We start from the raw sequence: 19008 nt of genomic DNA, 5'->3' as shown, positions 1-19008 counted from the left end.
CTCCAACCCAATCAACATAATCATTCACAGGCTTGCGAAGCAGCTAACCTGACCTAAGCAATCCTGTACAGGTATGCCCAGAGACTTGCCTCCTAGATGACTCCAGATCTCGAGAAACTGACAGTCAGCATTAACCTTCACATTTACACACCACACACACACACACACACACACACACACACATGCACACGCATGCACGCACGCACCCACATGCGCACACACAGGCACGCAGGCAGGCACACGCACGCGCACGCACACGCACATTCCTACCTTGTGGCTAGTTTTCTGTTAACTTGACACAAGCTGAAGTCATCTGAAAGGAGGGAACCTTAATTGAGAAAATGCCTCCCTCAGATCCAGCTCTAAAGTGTTTTCTTAACTAGCAATGGATGAGTATTAGGCCCAGTGGAGAGACCCCTGAGAGATCACCGGGGACCACAACTCCGATGCAAACAGGTAAAAGTCTTTATTCAAGTTTGGATTCGGGTCACAAACCTTCCTGATGCAACAGGTGAGGAAAGTGACACTTGGGTCTAGGAGCTTAGGGTTTATATAGGCAAAAAAATTGCAAGTAGATGCTTTCAAGCCTTGGCATTACAAGATTGGGTAGATGAGTAAAGGAATTTTAGCTGTTAAACTGATTGGTGCATATCATCTGTTCAAACCACAAGGAGAGACTATACATCTAAAAGGGGCATCTTGACCTGGGAAGGACTCAGGTTTTCTTAACTCATCCTGTTATTGTGACCAGTCTATCCTATTATTGTGAGCTAATCACAGCTGCTATGTCTATTTTCAACTGCTGATAATACTTTGTGGTCTCTTTCCCAGAGCCCAAGGGTGAAGGCCATGTCACTCTGAGGACAAGCACTTAAAATGGAGTCTATCCTGCTACTCTGGCCTCTTCATGAGGAAGATCCCAGCTCATTGTGGGTGGGGCCGTTCTTGGGCTTGTGGTCCTAGACTATTTTAAATCTAGGCTAAGCAAGCCATGAGGAGCAAGGCAGTACACAGCAAGCCTCTATGGCCTCTGCACTAGCTCCTGCCTCCAGGTTCCTGTCCTCACTGCTTTTGATGGTGAACTGATATATGGAACTGTGAGTGAAACAAGGCCATTCCTCCCCCAAGTTGTAGTTTGTCATGGTGTTTCATTACAGCAGTAGTAACCCTAACTAAGAAACCATCCTTCAAACTACTTCAATGATTAAATATTAGGGAAAGCAGGTTTTAATTAGTAGAATTAGTAACTGGTCATATTGGCACCTATTTATGCATCATTACTATGCTGAGAAATTTTGTTCCCATGACCAGGCTCAAGATTCCAAACTCACAGTGGGTAGGGATGCAGGGGACACTCTTTTTCTTCCTGGCTTTAAAAAAAAAATCATCTTCCTCAATGGTGAAAACTGGCTTCAGTTCTAATTAAAGAATATTTTTTGCTAAATTTTTATAGAAAGTAACTTATTTCATAGTTAACCATGGCCAGAGATACATACATATGAACAATGGAAATTTTCGTTCCAACTTCTCAAGATCTTGGATAGGTCATAAAGTTTATTGTAATTTTGATTTCAAGACAACTAGAAGCAGATTATGCAAGGGGGACTTTCATTAAGATAGAAATGTTAGACATTATTTATGGTAGAACGTCTTTGATGATTCACAACTAAAGGAAGAAAATTCATTTTCTCATTTTCTAATCAAAGACATGGGCTTACAAAAAGTCCAAATTCAACTGTGCTCATATACCAAACTGAAAATATTCAGTGCTCACTCTTAGGTGAAAATTGTATCGGTCCTAGATTACCCATAGTATAGCTTTCTTATGCTATGTGGTTGGGTCATGATTCTCTATGGTGTCTAAAAACTCAAATATGGAGACATCAACTTTCTCATTTACTGCTCAAATGAGTGTAAACTAAACTAAAAAAATGATTAAAAACTATCTCCTAAAATGTTACTAATTACACATGATACATCTCCTAAAATTTTGTTATTGATATATAATATAATAACAGTTAAGTCATTAAGCAATTTTTAAAGCATTGAAATAAAGATTAGTTATTACTTAAGGAGAAAAAGATAATAGAAGGTAAGAAATAAGAACATAAACATATAAAAGATCTCCAGCTGTGATTATATGATGAAAATTATCTCATAGTTTACTGTCTTTAGAGACTCTTCAGTATAAATCATCAAATAAGTTCTCCCAACTCATAGATTAATTATGAGGTCAGAGTAAAATTTTGTAACTGTGTCTGACTTATGAAGAAAATTTAAGGCTTCTCACTATTCTCTATGTAACCTAACTAGAAAAATTCTCAGTCTCTTCATGTTATACAAGACAAAGTAATATTATTCCTCTATATTTAATATATAATAAGAAAACTTATAAAATGTGTTTGCATTTAATTTTTATAGGCATATAACTCTAAGTACTATTCTATTATGTATTCATTAATAATCTCCTTGGTTTCTGTCCACTATATTTATAAGGCTCATTACAATTATATTACCTCTTTCTTCCCATCAAATATTATGGTGAACTAAATGGTATACTACAATCCTAATAAGCATTCATTAGAAGCAAGATAAAAATATAGTATATAAAGTACAAGGCAATTTTTCAGAACCCGGGCAATTCTTTGGTCTTCCTTTTATAAGTAGAGGGAGGATGTTAGAGAAGTTTCTATAACTCATAATGGTGCTAGTTGTTGAGAGTTGACACTTACTTGCACTGTATTTATAAAACAAATTTAAAATGTTTAGTCACCATCATTTTCACAGTTCCCAAGGAATCAGAGAAGAAACTTGGCCATTTTAAGTTGCTGTCAGATGTAATTAATTTTCCTTATTGAGTTTTAGCAGAAATGATGATGAAACTGGAAAAATGGGAAGAAAACTGCTAGGAAAAAAAGAGTGAACACTCAGTGAGAGTATAGACTTTTAAAAATATGATCCTACTCAATAATTGAAGTATAAAATTATTTCTAATTACCAATTGTTGATAGCAAAAAAAAGCTACATCAAAAGATGCATATTAAATAAATATGTCTTAAACAACAAGAAAACAACACTTGTGGGTTTTAGGAAACCAAACAGACAATTTAAATTCCATATCATGGGCCTCTTTTTGAGCTTTATGTACTAAAACATTTAAGCTTGTTTTTGTCTTTGCAGTGGCTGGTCCAGAATCTTCCAGAGTCCATTGGGGAATTGTTGTTTTTTCAGGTAGATGGCTAGACTTCTTTGTCTGTTGCAACATTTATGTTCACTGCCCAAGTGGCTTCCATCACATCTTGTTATTTTTGATGTTTTTCAGTTTTGAAGAGTTCTATAAGTGAAGAAAAAAGTAAGAGGAACCCATCAGGAGGTTGTATGGGCTGCTTGCAAATATTGTTTGTATTATCCCTGCATATATTCTTTTGAGAAATAATGGGGAGCAAAGTAAGATGATCTAAAGAAGAAAACCTGTAAATTATTCAGGAACAAAGTACATATTTATGAGACAGAAAAATAATACTTTAGATTTGTAATGTGCTTGCAGTTGAAAAGCATGATTTTGTATTCATTTCCATTCAGTATCATAACATACCAATTTTAGAAGAAAGTAAGGTGGGAAAACTGAGGCCATAGTTAAGGTGTGGCTCACCCACCTAGACACAGCTAGAGAAGGACTCTAGATCTAGTCTACCTGCAGGCCAGATGGAAACCCAGTTCTAAGAACTGCAGAGGAGTAATGAGGCACCTGTAAACATTAAAGTGAGCAAATGCTGCAGTTTTCAAGCAACAGCTATACTACAGAATGGTTCTGTTAACATGTAAACAAACCCATGCTGGCACAACATCCTACCAAACTCCAGAGAAAAGCAAAGAGGAGAGAGAGAGAGAGAGAGAGAGAGAGAGAGAGAGAGATCTGTTCTCTGACAAATCATTCCTCCCACTATGACCTTATAAAGATAGGATGGGTAGCAAAACAAAAACAACAAAAAAGAAAACCAAAAATCCCTAAAAGTTGTGTGTGCTGCACTAAAATGCTCAAAAATTATTCAAATCCAGTATCTTTGCCTCTTGCTTATGCCTAGGATGTAGGTACTAGAAATCCTAGTCTTTTGTTCCTGGGGAGCCATTATCCTGTTATGTCTCTTCTTCCTCCTCACTTCCTTCTTCTTCCTATTTCTGTCTTTCTGTCTTTCCTTTCTTCCCTTCTTCCTCTTTGTTGTAATTTGCATATGCTTGGTCCACTGGAAGTGATATAAATTTGACCTTATTGGAGGAGGTACAGCCTCCTTAGAGAAAGTGTGTCACTGTGGAGGTGGGGATTTGAGGTTTCATATATAAGATCAAGGTAAGACCAATTCTACAATCCTCGTCTGCTGCCTGCAGATCAAGAGGGAGAATTCTCACCTCCTTCAGCACCATGTCTGCCTAGACTCTGCCATATTCCTCATGTCTGTGCCATGATGATAATGGACTGAACTTCTGAAACTCTAAGCCAGCTCCAAGTAAATATTGTCTTTTATAAGAGTTACCTTGGTCATGGTGTCTCTTCACAGCAATGCAACCTTAATTAAGGTTCTCTCTCTCTCTCTCTCTCTCTCTCTCTCTCTCTCTTCCTCTCTTCCTTCCTCCTTTCCTTTCCTTTCCTTTCCTTTCCTCGCTCCTTTTCTCCCTCCCTCTTTCCTTCATACTTCCCTCATTCTTTTCTCTCCTCCTTCCGCTCCTATCCTGCTTCCCAGACTTAAAATCCTTCCCTATCATTACCTAATCTTATGGGATTATTTCCTGATCTTTAGAGATAAGAAAGAACAAGATATAATAATACCAATTATACAGAATTCTCACAAAAACTAATTGAGGTAAGATCAAGAGTCTAAACTGTTGTGTCATCTCTTTCCAATTTTTATAATGCAAGTGAAATGTAAAGACAAAACTTACAGTTTCCTGATATTTACAGAGTTCACAGTTCTATTGGAAGAAAGTCAAGTATCTCAAACCAGAAAGTTATATGATTTCTCTACACATCATGTTAACTTCCCCATTTCAGTGATGACTTGGGGTGGGGGTTGGATAGTAGGTGTCCTGATGCAGAGTGTGCCAGGGTCACACATTCTCTTGGATTTCATTTCTTCTCTGTCTTATTAAGTACAGTGCCCAATGGTAGTCTTTTAGATTTTTCTGTCTTTCTCATATAACCAGCTAGTATAGAATATTAAAATAAGGATTTTAGGTGGTATGCCCAGATTTAATTCCCATTCCTATCACTTTCTACCTTTGAGACATTATCTACAAGAAGGGATAACAACATTATTTCTCTCTTGTAGTGTTTCTTTTCTTGGTTGGGAAGATTCAGTGATTATACTGTAGAAGGAATAGAGACTGAAGACCTAGGCTTTGAGCCTTAAGTATACAACTCACTGGCTGCATGTCTTGACTAAACTCTGTATTCCATTTCCTTATCGGGGAATGAGTTTTGATGATAATAACTGAGATACCAAGTTAAGGAAATATCAAATGAAATAATGTATCTCAAGTGCTTTGTAAAACATAAACTGCAGAAGAAATATTAACTGCTATTACCTTCCTATCCTCACATAAAAGGATTACAAGCCTGTGGTAGGAAATTTCAGTCTGTCATCTTGACAGTTATTAGTCTCACTCTCCCCTGTCAATAAACTGATTTAAGATAGTATGCTGTAAAGCAGGGAAGTGGGAGGTGAGAATATTAGAATAATTATATTATCTTAAACTGAAATAATGGCTGGAAGCCAGGTTAATTTTAGAAGGGACTTTCTAGGTCACTTCAGACAGCCTGATCTCCTTCAGTCTTGCCCCTTATCAGCCACACTCAGTCTAGCAGACAGCTGAGTTCACATTGAACAGAAGTCTGTTCTTGTTACACTCTCACTTGCAAGAAATCTTAAAGTATATGGGAACCATTTTTTTTTCCTGAAAATTACTTAGAATTTAGAATGCAAATTGATATGAAAAACTTTTACTTTGGGAGCATTTAGCACACATCCCTTTGGGAATATCACAAGTGTACTATATGGTGTTTTTTTTCCTATTTTACATTGAATTGAAGAGCTTCTTGACCAATTATTTAGCTGATGAAATTAACAGAGGAAATTGGATTTATACAGAAGTTCCTCGGTGATTAAAACAAATCATTCCTCATTTGAACAGACACAAAATGGAGTTTTATTTCATTTTCCTTTCTAAAAAGTATAAACAAAACAAATGATCTTCACTAGAGAAAATCCACATCTTCAAAATTAACCTGTCATTACAGCTAAAAATTATTTATTTATTTATATGCATATACATATATATATATGTTAGTTAGTAGTTACTATATATATATATAAACTATATAATCAAAATGAAGGAAAATCTCCATTTTCTCATATTTTGTAGAAACCAAATATTTACCTTTTTATAAAACAATTATTTCCTAAAGCACTAATTTAAATCAAGCCTGCATATACTTTGCTTTCCCTGAAAACTGAGAGACAAACTGATAATGCTGCTTAGTTTGAGACTGAAGAGTAAAACCTTCAGCAAAGGTTGCTTTGGGGAGAAGTCTCTGCATGGCTAGGCTCTTCTGAACCTTCCATAGAATCTCTCCTGAACATTTTCAACTGGATTTTCACCCATGCTTTCAACTGTGTACCAATGATTTGCTTTCTTCTCTTTGGCATGTTTTGAGATTAAACTGTGGGCTAAGACCAAGTACCAATGACACATGTAAACAGCTGTTGCATCTCTCTCATTTGTGAGGGTTAATTGAAAATCAATTATTTTTCAGAGCTAAGGTTTATGTTTGTGTTTTTGGAGAATGTTTTCTAGAGAAAAAAAAATGTTTGAGAAGTGCCACAGATTGTCTATAAAGTAGAGAATAGCAATCTGGAGGTCATTTTTTTTTTAACTAAGAAAATAATCATTGAGAATTTAACACATGTCAAGGAGTTTCTTAGCATCTAAAGTTAGAATAAAGTAGAATTTTTAAAAAATCCCTGTAATCATAGTGCCCATCTGTGGTGCAAGTGGCTAATGACCAAAATTTATAAAGAAAGCATATGCTATAGTCTGAAAGCAAGAGAGAGTGTCAGGTAAGAGGTTGTCATTTTTGGTTAGGTTACTGTGGAAGAGACCACCAAATAGTTCAAGGTTGGTCTGTAGGAAGGGCCACGGTGATTTCTGGCCAAAGATTATGACTGGAATTTCTCTTAAGGGTGTGAGAAATAGGAATTCAATGGATCTTAAACAGAAGTGGTGGGGGATAGGAATGTTCTTGTGGGGTCTTCAGGGTGGGATTTCCATGATTAACATGGGGTTTAACATCTTGCAATTGCCTGTTTTATTGAGAATAGACATCGTGGAACAATGATAGAAGAAGATGAATTAACCTACTCAAGAATCCTGGTGATTAGTGTGGTAGTAAATCCCTGTCTCTGAGGGCTAGAATTGCAGAAATTGCAAGAACTGCAGGAATTGCAAACTATCCTACCCCATTGACCAGCAGCCTGGGCAATACAGTCAGAGTATATTATAGGAGGAAAAAAGTCCTGAAACAGTGGTTGATAGTAGCAGATATTTGCACTAAGATGGTAGTAATGGCTATGGAAGAGAAAGAGACATGTTCTAGAGCATAGAGATAGAGCAAATAGAATTTGTTGATGCAGTAGGTGCAATGAGTATGTGAGAATAAGGGAAGGTTGTTCTTGCTTCTTCTCTGTATCACCACTTCCAATGTGCTTCCTAGACATTTCTTGAATCAGCATCATAAGAAAAGTATCTTGAAGTGGATTATTGGTTTAACCCAAAACTAAGGAGTTATTTTCTAGAGCACATACTAGTAAACCTTTCTTTAAAGTGCTAGACAGTAAATATCTGCCACAGATACTCAGCTTTGCCCATACAAACTTAGCACAAAACCAGTGTGTATGTATGTGTGTGTGTGTTTGTGTGTGTATAAATGCTGCTATGTCCTAATACAAGTTTACTTACAGGCATTGAAATTTGAAATTTAAATTTCATATTATTTTCCCCACACCAGAAAATAATTTCTTGATGTCCTTTTTTTAAAGCACTTAGAAGTAAAAACATTTGTTAGTTCCTGACCTATACAGAAGCAGTCCTTAGGAAAGGTCTCAGTCAAGGACCATTGTATGCCAATTGTGTTCAACAGAATAGATGCCCTGCATATGCATTTCAATGCTCACTTAAGTGATTTCTTTATGCATAAGAACATTCTTGTGATGTAGGCATTTGTAGGCAAATTTAGAGCTTAGAGGCAAAAATCAAAAAGACATGACATTCTTTAAGGTAGAGTTTACTCTTGGGTCTGTCTGGTTGCAAAGGCTGCTCACTTTCCACAATATCCCACTACTCTAAGCACTATTTTGCTAGTAGCTCATGGCCTTGTGCGGACATGGACTAAGAGTGGGATGAAGTGAAAAGAGAAGAAAGGGGTTGCCTTGCCTAGAAAACCATTGTCTGCTTTCCGTGACTACACAGTGCTCATCTTATAATTACCAGTCTGCTGATGAGAAATCCCATTTGTGAAGGCTGACAAGCGGAGCACTTTGCAAAGAGCCAAAGCTGCAGAAAATAAATTAGTCTCTAGGGGAGAAGAGGGGCAAGGTTGTCAGTGCTAATGGCAAATGATATTTCAGAATCTGCCAGAGGATGAAATGACTCTGCTCATCCCTCTGGCACACCCTAAAACAGAATTCAAACAGAATTCAGACGTCCACCAATGGAGCAGAGCAGTCTTACAACACTGTACTTTATAATCGGACAACATTCAAAGCAAGAGCTTGCTTCTCACAACTATGGGGTGGTAATAATTTTGTAATTTTTATATTCTGACAATAACTTTGCATTAAGATTAAACATCAAATGGAATAGTAATCTGTTATAATAGTCTATGTAGAATATGCTATGAAGAGCTTGAAACATAAAAAGGATAAGGTAGGAAAAGCTAGTCATTGAACAGTACATGTATGCATGTTTGGAAATGCCACACTATACCTGTGATTATGTATACAAGATTTTAGTTAAAGAAGTAAAAATAGAGTTGTTTTAGCATATAGTCCAGTCATATTAGGAACTAGATGTTGTTCCAGAAAATTATCTAATATTTTAAATGATAGGTTTTCTAGATTGAGGATTAAAAACTATAACTGAGCTTAGAATATTGTAAAGCAGCACTTAAACATACCACTGTCTCTTCATTAAAATTGAGAAACAAAAGTATGTTGTATTATGGTAATATCTGAAGTAATACATCCTGACATGGTATAACTAGGTAGTCAATCAAGGTCTGCAGAAAATAAATTAATCTCTAGGGGAGAGGAGAGGCAAGGTTGACAGTGCTCACATAAGTGCTAATGGCAAATGATATTTCAGAATCTGCCAGAGGATGAAATGACTCCGCTCATCCCTCTGGTGCACCCTAAAACATTCAAACAGAATTCAAACATCCACCAATGAAGCAGATCAGTCTCAAATATAGAACTCCTATTGTACCAAGTCCTGAAAACTTCTTGTAAGAATCCACTTATGTTCTATTTCCCATCATACAACTGAAACTTGATTTAGGTTGTAAGATTAAATCAAACCGATGTCTATACAAAGATCTCTTTAGGTATCTTCTTGTCCAGTCTTTAGTCTCTGGGTTCTACCTTGGCCTTGGAAGAGAATTTTCCCATAGGGCATCTTTCTTTTCAGCTGTTCAGTCTACCAACAGAAGTGAGACTTAGGTGTAGAAAATAATTCAAACGAGTCTTACTCAGACATGGGACTTTAGGGGGCTGACTCCCTCAATGCTCTATCAGTAGTGGGTATTGGATCAAAATTGTTCAAAGTTGACAGGCATTAAGAGTGCCTTCTAGGGTCATTAAAAAAACTTAGAGACATGAAACAGCTTGTACAAAAGCTCTACGTTTAGGTTTGGGGCAGGGCTGAGACTAGAAAGCAAGGCACTGTATTTTGTTTTCTGGCTTCCTGCTCCTCTCACTGGTTCACTAGTCTAATTTATGGAGGGCTAGTGAGGGCGGGCATAATTTAAAGATTAAGGATAATTCAAGGAGCATAGCCGACATGTTAAAAGGGAAGAAATTGTATTAGGGACTATGAATCAAGAAAGTATACAGTATATTTAATAAAGAACATTTATGTATTCTGAAGAGATTTCAGCTCCCAGAGGGGGACATAAGGCAGAAAGAGGGAATCAGATCCCTGTGCATCAAGAGGAGTCATGAGAAGCAATCCTAGAAATGAACACACATACTAACACGTTCTACCTCCCAAGTAAATAGTAATCCTATTATGCTGAATGACTGACTTTGCTCTGGGCCAAATGAAGCCTCCTGATCCACAGTCATAGTCCCTGGCTAGGACAGCTATATCCAAGTGATGCTGAGGACTGCTCCAATTCAGGACACCTTCAAAGAGCCAGGCCCCTCCCAGAATTCCCTGAGGCTTGCCCTGAAGTCTTTGTGGTGATTATATCTGGACTTGTCTTCTCCCTCTGCCCATGCCTGTTTCTATTACTTCACTTTTGGTATTTTCCCTAAGAACACTTCTCAGTCAACTTGCCATGTGCAAATCAATCCATAGAACTGAGTATAAAAACAAACAAACAAAGCCAAAACAAAAACAAAAAATAAAACAAAAAACAAGCAAACAAAAAACCTGCTTAATGCAAACATTTCTACTTAACTCCTGTCAGTTACTTAAAATAGCTCCTGAGCTACTTAAACAGTAGAGCTCTTGTAAAAACATGAGGGTAAGATCATCAGCTAACTCTATCATAGCAATGCTTCTTAGACTCAGGAACTCCCTTGTCCATAGCTATAAGAGTCCCCAGAGGACATATTCATATATGTATGAATAAAATCAAAATTGGAAAAGTTTTATGTGGGCTCTACTTTCCTCTTTTATTTTTATGGATGAAACTGTCACACAGTGATAGCTCATACTGCAGATTCCAACCTGATTGTCTTTGAAGATGGGAAAGCAAATAAAAATAATCTTCACACACTACTAGTTTGTCATTTTCAGGCAAACACATGCTGAAATTAGCCTAGAAAGGGAAATTTCACTTTACTCTCTTGTAGGAAGCTAGGATATCTTTCTAGTCTAGAGATATTTATTTGACTCAGAGGGTCCTTTTGCCCTTAAAGCCATCATTTATGGGCACTGTGTCTGAACAGGTGCTTCCAATGTCTATAAGACATGCTGCACTATTCACTCAGGGCACAGCTGGGGCAGCTCATGTACTATCCCAGAAATGCACGCGCAGCGAAGATTACATACCCAAGTTCCCTGTGATTGAAACAAAAACTTTGATCTCAGGAATTGTATTATCTGGTACTTTGTAGAATCCATAATCTTACAGAAAAAAAAATAGTTTCCAATGAATTAATAATGGCTTAAGTCTCAACCCGCTGCAGCAATTTTCACTGCACCAGTTGTTTCTTTTATAGTCACACTTGATTAGTATTTGAAATGTGAAGGAATTGCAATATGCATGGTTTTCAAAGCCCTTTACAGAATTTCATTTTATCACTTGGAGAGAGTCAATGAAAACGTAATAAGAAAAGCTCTATGGGATATTTTTATAGAAGTGTCAGAAGCCAGTAAGCTAACTACTTGAAAGAACTCAGATTGTACAGACACGGTTTGGAGCAGAAAACTTCAGAGACTTTAGATCTAGTATTTTGACTTTTATATGTCCTTGGAGGAAAAGAATGTACTCACTACAAAATCAAATAAGAAGGGAAAGAAACAAACCATATGCTTAAGAATAATTAATTTCAATTTTCCTGAAAACTAAATGTGAAGTTTTAAAGATAAGTGTCATAGGAATTGAGCTGTTTTTGGGTATCTAAAATATTGCCAATATGACAAAAATTCTCAATTCCCTTGCTGAGGCATGTCAGATTCCCACCATATGGAAGTTAATCTGGTAGCTTAATTGATTGCTATCAGTCTTTCACAAGGCCATTTGCTCTTGTTTGGTAGAGATAGAAAATGCCATACCACCATCTCTACAAACTAAACCATCATAAATTAAGTCTGCATTTGTGGGAATTTCACATCAGGAACCCCAAGAACCCTCACTTCCTAGTCTTCCCACATCTGCTCCTACCATTGAGAACTCCCACACACACTAAAGTAAAGGAGAAGAAGAAAAAGAAAAAAGAAAGAAAAAACAAAAGACAAACAAAAAAGTCCAATTTGTCCTACCTATATAGTCATGGTCAAACTCCTGGTGGCCAGCCCAGAAAAGAAAACTCCATCCTTGGAAGCTTCATCCACATATATTTGGTAATAAGCCACCAGGGGTTTTGAGATAAATCTTCTAAGAAGATCAGCCTTCCGTTCTGAGCTAGTGACCTGAGCAGATCTTGGGCGCTGACTCTGCACTCAGTCCCACAACATCCAGAAGAAGCTTGACCACAGGCGATCTTACATACCCAGGATCATAGGATTTCAGGAGCTAGGTCACATTAGAATTTCAGGATCCCAGAGGCAGCTTGACTTCCAGGAGCTCTGACACACAGAAAATCTCAGGATGTCAGGATCCCAGAATCATAGGATCACAGAGACTCCTAGACTGTGAGGAATTCTGACACAACTAGGATCACAGAAGGAACAGGCTCCAGTCAGAGACAGTGAGGGCAGGTATAACTAGAGATAACCAGATGATGCAAGGCAAACCTAAGAACATAAGCAATAGAAACCAAGGCTAATTGACATCATCAGAACTCAATTCTCCCACCATAGCAAGTCCTGGATAAACTATCACACCGGAAAAGCAAGAGTCAGATCTAAAATCACTTCTTAGGGTGATAATAGAGGACTTTAAGAAGGACATACATAACTCCCTTAAAAAAAATACAAGGGAACACAGGTAAACAGGCCCTTAAAGAGGAAACAAATAAATTTCTTAAAGAATTACAGGAACGCACAATCAAACAGAAGGAATTGAACAAGACCATCCAGCCTAAAAATGGAAATAGAAACAATAAAGAAATCACAAAGGGAGATAACCCTAAAGATAGAAAACAAAGGAAAGAGATCAGGAATCATAGATATAAGCATTCCCAATACAAGAGATAGAACAGAGAATCTCAGGGGCAGAAGATACCATAGAAAATATTGACACAACAGTCAAAGAAAATAAAATTTTTATTTAAGGTCCAAATAGGTCCTAACCCAAAACATCCAGGAAATCCAGGACATAATGAGAAGACTAAACATAAGGATAATAGGTATAGAAGAGAGCAAAGGTTCCCAACTTAAAGGAATAGTAAATATCTTCAACAAAATTATAGAAGAAAAATTCCCTTACCTAAAGAAAGAGATGCCCATGAACATACAAGAACCCTACAGAACTCCAAATAGAGGGTACCAGAAAAGAAATTCCTCCCATTACATAATAATCAAAATACCAAATGCACAAAACAAAGAAAGAATATTAAAAGCAGTAAGGGAAAAAGGTCAAGTAACATACAAAGGCAAACCTATCAGAATTATACCAGACTTCTCACCAGAGACTATAAAACTTGGAAGATCCTGGGCAGATGTCATGAATTTCCTAAGAGAACAAAAATGCATGCCCAGCAAAGTGCTCAATTACCATAGGTGGAGAAATCAAGATATTTCATGACAAAATGAAATTTACATAATATCTTTCCACAAAGCCAGCCCTACAAGGGATAATAGATGGAAAACTCTAACACGAGGAGGGAAACTACACCCTAGGAAAAGCAGGAAAATCTTCTTTCAACAAACCCAAAAGAAGATAGCCACACAAACATAATTTCACACCTAACAACAAAAATATCAGGAAGCAAGAATCACTTTTCCTTAATATCTCTGAACATCAAAGAACTAAATTCCCCCAATAAAAAGACATAGATGAACAGACTGGATACATAAACAGGACCCAGCATTTTTCTTCACACAGGAATTGTGCCTCAATGAAAAAGACAGACATTATCTCAAAGTAAAAGGCTAGAAAAAAAATTTCCAAGCAAATGATCCCAAGAAATAATCTAGAATAGCCATTCTAATATCAAATAAACTTGACTTTCAACCAAAAGTTATCAAAAAAGATAAGGAAGGACACTTCATATCCATCAAAAGTAAAATCTACCAAGATGAACTCTCAGTTCTGAACATCTATGTTCCAAATACAAGAGCTACCACAATTCATAAAAGAAACTTTACTAAAGCTCAAAGCACACATTGTAAATTACACAATAATAGTGGGACACTTCAACACCCATGATGATTGAAACCATCCCATGCATCCTATCAGATCACCCCAGACTAAGGCTGGTCTTCAATAACAATAACAACAAAACAATAGAAAATCCACATACACGTGGAAGCTAAACAATGCTCTACTCAATGGTAAATTGGTCAATGAAGAAATAAAGAAAGAAATTAAAGACTTTTAGAATTTAATGAAAATGAAGACACAACATACCCAAAAGTATGGGACACAATGAAAGCAGTGCTAAAAGGAAAACTCATAACTTTGAGGGCCTCCAAAAAGAAACTGGACAGAGCTTACACTACCAGCTTAACAACACATTTGAAAACTCTAGAACAAAAAGAAGCAAATACACTAAAGAGGAGTAGACAGCAACCAAGAAGTAATCAAACTCAGGGCTGAAATCAACCCTGTAGAGAGAAAAATAACTATACAAAGAATCCACAAAACCAGGAACTGGTTCTATGAGAAAATCAACAAGATAGATAAACCCTTAGCCAGATTAAGCAGAGGGCAGAAAGATAGTATTCAAATTAATAAAATCAGAAATGAAAAGGAAGACATAACAAAGAAAACTGAGGAAATCCAAAAAATCATCAGCTCCTACTACAAAAGATTATCTTCAACCAAACTGGAAAATTTGGGTGAAATGGACAATTTTCTACACAGATATCAAATACCTAAGTTAAGTCACATAAACCATCAAAACAGCCCCATAACATCTAAAGAAATAGAAGCAGTTAAAGTCTCTCAAAGCAAAAAAAGGTCCAAAGACCAGAAAGGTTTAGTGCCGAATTCTATCAGACTTTCAAAGAAGACCTAGTACCAATACTCTTCAAACTGTTGCACAAAATAAAAACAGATGGAACGTTCCATGAAGCTACAATTACACTTACGCCAAAACCACACAAAGACCCAAAGAAGAAAGAGATCTTCAGTACCATTTCCCTTATGAACATTGAAGCAAAAGTACTCAATAAAATTCTCACAAACCAAATCCAAGAACACATCAAAAAGATCATTCACCACAATTAAGTAGGCTTCATCCCAAGGATGTAAGGATGGTTCAATATCCGGAAATCCATCAATGTAATCCACTGCATAAACAAACTCAAAAGAAAAAACAAAACACATGATCATTTCATTAGATGCTGAAAATGCATTTGAGATAATTCAACATCCTTTCATGTTAAAAGTCTTGGAAAGATTAGGAATTTAAGGCCTCAACCTAAACATAGTAAAAGCAATATACAGCAAACCAGTAGCCAGCATCAACCTAACTGGAGAGAAACTTGAAGCAATACCATTAAAATCAGGAAAAAAACAAGGCTTCCCCTCTCTCCCTACCTATTCAATATAGGACTTGAAGTCTAGTTAGAGCACTTGGACAGAATAAGGAGGTCAAAGTATAATAAGAAAGTAAGAAGTCAAATATCACTATTTGCAGGAGATATAATCATATATCTAAGTGACCCCAAAAATTCCACCAGTGAACTCCTACATAAGCAAAGTGGCTGGATATAAAATTAACTCAAATAAATCAGTATCTTTCCTCTACTCAAAGGATGAACAGGTTGAAAAAGAAATTAGGAAAACAACACCCTTCACAATAGTCACAAATAATATAAAATGTCTTGATGTGACTCTAACCAAGCAAGTGAAAGCTCTGTCTGACAACAACTTCAAGTCTCTGAAGAAAGAAATCAAAGATGATCTCAGAAGATGGAAAGATCTCCCATGCTCATCTATTGGCAGGATTAGCAAAAATGGCCATCTTGTGGAAAGCAATCTAGAGATTCAATGCAATCCCTATCAAAATTCCAACTAACTCTTCAGAGAATTAGAAAGAGCAATTTTCAAATTCATCTGGAATAACAAAAAACCTAGGATAGTGAAAACTATTCTCAACAATAATGTGGAATCACCATTCCTGACCTCAAGCTGTTCTACAGAGCAATGGTGTTAAAAACTGCATGGTATTGGTACAGAGACAGGCAGGTGGATCAATGGAACAGAATTGAAGACCCAGAAATGAGCCCACACACCTATGGTCACTTGATCTTTGACAAAGGAGCTAAAACCATCCAGTGGGAAAAAGACAGCATTTTCAACAAATGGTGCTGGTTCAACTGGAGATCAGCATGTAGGAGAATGCAAATCGATCCATTCTTATTTTCTTGTAAAAGCTCAAGGATCTCCATATAAAACCAGATACACTAAAACTAATAGAGGAGAAAGTGGGGAAGGGCCTCGAACACATGGTCACAGAGGAACAATTTGTGAACAGAACACCAATGGCTTATGCTCTGAGATCAGGAATCAACAAAAAGGACTTCATAAAATTGCAAAGCTTCTGTAAGGCAAAGGACACTGTCAATAGAACAAAATGGCAACCAATAGATTTTGAAAAGATCTTTACCAATCCTACATCCAATAGAGGGCTAATATCTAATATATACAAAGAATTTAAGAAGTTAGATTTCAGAGAATCAAATAACCCTATTGAAAAAACTGGAGATCTGTATCTAAATAAAGAATTGTCAACTGAGGAATACTGGATGGCTGAGAAGCACCTAAAGAAATATTCAGCATCCTTATTCATCAGGGAAATGCAAAACAAAACAACCCTGAGATTCCACCTCACACCAGCCAGAATGGCTAAGATCAAAATCTCAGGTGACAGCAGATACTGGTGATAATGTGGAGAAAGAAGAACATTTCTCCATTATTGGTGGGATTGCAAACTGGTACAACCACTCTGAAAATCAGTGTGGTTGTTCCTCAGAAAATTGGACATAGTACTACCTGAGGATCCAGCTATGCAACTCCTGGGCATATACCCAAAAGATGCTCCAACATATAACAAGGACACATGTTCCATCATGTTCATAGTAGCCTTATACATAATAGCCAGAAGCTAGAAAGAACCCAGATGTCCTTCAACAGAAGAATGAATACAGAAAATGTGCTACATTTACACAATGGAGTACTACTCAGCTATTAAAAACAATGAATTTATGAAATTCTTAGGCAAAGTAATGGAAATAGAAAATATCATCTTGATTGAGGTAACCCAATCACAAAAGAACAAACATGGTATGGAGTCACTAATAAGTGGATATTAGCCTAAATGCTAGGTATACCCAAAATACAATTCACAGACCACATGAAGCTCAAGAAGAAGGAAGACCAAAGTGTTCGTGCTTTGGTCCCACTTAGAAAGTGGAACAAAATACTCATGGGAGCAAATACAGAGACAAAGTGTGGAGCAAAGGCTAAAGGAAAGGCCATCCAAAGACTGTCCCACCTGTGATCCATTCCATATACAGTCACCAAACCCAGATACTATTGTAGGTGTCAAGAAGTGCATGCTGACAGGAGCCTGATATAGATGTCTTCTGAGACGCTCTGCCAGAGCCTTACAAATCCAGAGCCAGATGCTTTCAGCCAACCATTGGACTGAGCACAATAGAGGAGTTAGAGAAAGGACTGAAGGAGCTGAAGGGGTTTGCAACCCCATAGGAAGAACAATAATATCAACCAACCAGACCCTCTAGGACTCCCAGGAACTAAACCACCAGCCAAGAGGTACACATGGAGGGACCTATCGCTCCAGCTGCATATGTAGCAGAGGATGGTCTTGTCGGTCATCAATAGGAAGAGAGGCATTTGGTCCTATGATAGATTGATGCCCCTGTGTAGAGGAATGCCAAGGTGGGGAGTCGGGAGTTGGATGGGTGGTTGGGGGAACACCCTCATATAAGCAGGGTGGGGGGAAGGTAGACAGGGATTGAGGTGGGAACCAGGAAAGGGGATAATGTTTGAAATGTAAATAAAGTATCCATTTAAAAAATTAAAAAAAAAACCCCAGAAGATCAAAGATATCCACATCCATTGTGGTTGGACCTTGCTTGTAGTTGACTCTGGTCCCTGTAAATCTAAAAAGTTTGGAGGACCTGGTTGGTGCCTGTGCTTGGTACCAAAAACCCTACCTATCTCAAGTCCATCTCAAGGATCAGAGTTTACCTTTGTAATAAGCATTGTAGGGTTAAAAAATGAAAGAAAGAAAGAAAGAAAGAATGAAAGAGAGAGAGAGAGAGACAGAGAGAGAGACAGAGAGACAGAGGGAGGGAGGGAGGGAGGGAAGGAAGGAAGGAAGGAAGGAAGGAAGGAAGGAAGGAAGGAAGAAAGAAAACTGGATCCTTCTCAACCTGAACCCCCTGCCAAATCCATCAGTTATGGAGAGCTACAACTCAGGATCTTTATCACATTTCTTCTTTGTTTAAAAGTTCTTCTTTCATATATTACACCATGACCACAGTTTCTCCTCTCTCCCCTAGTATTTATAAATTTTATGATACATGTTTTGACTATATGATGACAACTCCTCTTAATTCTTCCCAGATCACCTCCACCTCCATATTCATCCTAACCTAGTGTCTTAATTTTTTTTTATTTACCCATTGACTCTGAATTTTGCTGTGCATATAATCCTGGGTATGGAGCCATACACTGGAGTGTAGTTGATCTAACAGGAGACATACGCTTAAAGAAAACTGGCTCTTCCTCTTCTAAAGTTTATCATCCAAAGCTCCTCAGAAAGAAGTGAGGACTGTTGAACCTCTTCCCACTCCAGGCTAAACTGAAAATCGGCTTGGTCTTGCTCAGGCCTTATTCAGTCAACAACAGCTGCTGGGAGTTTGTGAGCATTA

The 19008-nt window shown here is 37.3% G+C and overlaps 1 protein-coding gene across 1 annotated transcript in view; it reads right to left on the bottom strand.

Annotated features, from left to right (window-relative positions):
* Positions 1-442: 442 nt before the first annotated feature.
* Themis (thymocyte selection associated) overlaps positions 443-19008 on the bottom strand; it is a 234696-nt gene continuing 216130 nt past the window's right edge. Inside the window, exon 6 of the mRNA XM_031380677.1 lies at positions 443-3334. The gene's annotated coding sequence lies outside the window, so the exon portion shown is untranslated. The remainder of the gene's footprint in view (positions 3335-19008) is intronic.

This window comes from Mastomys coucha, unplaced genomic scaffold, assembly GCF_008632895.1.
Source record: "Mastomys coucha isolate ucsf_1 unplaced genomic scaffold, UCSF_Mcou_1 pScaffold2, whole genome shotgun sequence".
Lineage (NCBI taxonomy): Eukaryota > Metazoa > Chordata > Mammalia > Rodentia > Muridae > Mastomys > Mastomys coucha.
Note: the sequence above shows the minus strand (reverse complement) of the source record. Positions and strands in the feature narration are given on the sequence as shown.